Raw genomic sequence first — 1177 nt, forward strand, 5'->3', positions numbered from 1 at the left:
GTGATGATATTAGGCATTACGCATGCTAATGCGCATTATGACGCGCCAAAACTCATTTTGGCATGAGTTTTTTCTAGACATGTTTTCTTTTTCTTTTTCATGGCCAGAGATGGACCATTTATATTAACTTTTTTGTTATTAGATGTTGATGTAATTCTTCAAAACAATTAACATGTTTGCTATAGATCAATAATTATGTGATTTTTTTTGTTTATAAAATTGTTGTCTTAAATCATGTTTTTTGAGATTCACCATGACTCGTAAGACTTAAGGATCTGCTACATTTCAGGTTTCATGCCATTTAAAACCTTGATAATTAAAAACGAATAAAAATTAAAACTTTTTATATACAAAGGTTATAACCAAAAATCTTTTCATGATGGATGGTTTAGCAAAATTAAAGGTTTGAGAATAAAATTAACGCATCAATTCAATTACATAGGCTAAATAGAATTCAAGTAGTGTACATAGAATAACCCGAAAAAAAGGGCTTTTTATGAAAAAAAAAAAACAAGTCCTCACAGCAACATGAATTCCATGAAGCACCAAAGGGCAAAGGCCTGACAAAAATATCTTCTTCTTTCGTCTCATACGTAACAAAGAAACCTTCAAAATCATTACAAAAAATCATTCCAATCTGTCTCTTTATTAAGTTCCCATGCAATAGGACTTAAGACATATAGCAATGTTGTTTTGATATTTACATCATTACAATATGAACATTTTAATGATTGAACATTTATGATAAATAGACAAAATTGCAAAAATCGGCATTATTATGGTATGAATTTTTTCTAGGTTATTGTTTAAATCCAGTCTTTTCAGGATTGTTGGTCTTTTTAAATTATTTTCGTTATGTATATGGTCCCCAGTCTTATCTGGATTGTTGGTATTTTTAAGTTATTTTCGTTATGTGTATGGTCCCTCCGAATATTGAAATAACTATAATACCCTTGGTGTATTTATTTTGCATTTTTCTTTCATTTTTTTTTAAAAAAAAAATAAGGGGCCCTCTCTCTCTCTCTCTCTCTCCATGTGTTTGGTTGTCCCAAAAAAATCATGAACATACCCGAAACAAATCTTCATCCGCAACACTCACCTCCTTCTTCTTTGGTCACCTGTCTCATCTTCTCCGATTTCCAGCAAGGAACACACCCAATTTTGAGGTTCTAGTGGA

Source organism: Lactuca sativa, chromosome 6 (genome assembly GCF_002870075.4).
Source record: "Lactuca sativa cultivar Salinas chromosome 6, Lsat_Salinas_v11, whole genome shotgun sequence".
Taxonomy (NCBI): domain Eukaryota; kingdom Viridiplantae; phylum Streptophyta; class Magnoliopsida; order Asterales; family Asteraceae; genus Lactuca; species Lactuca sativa.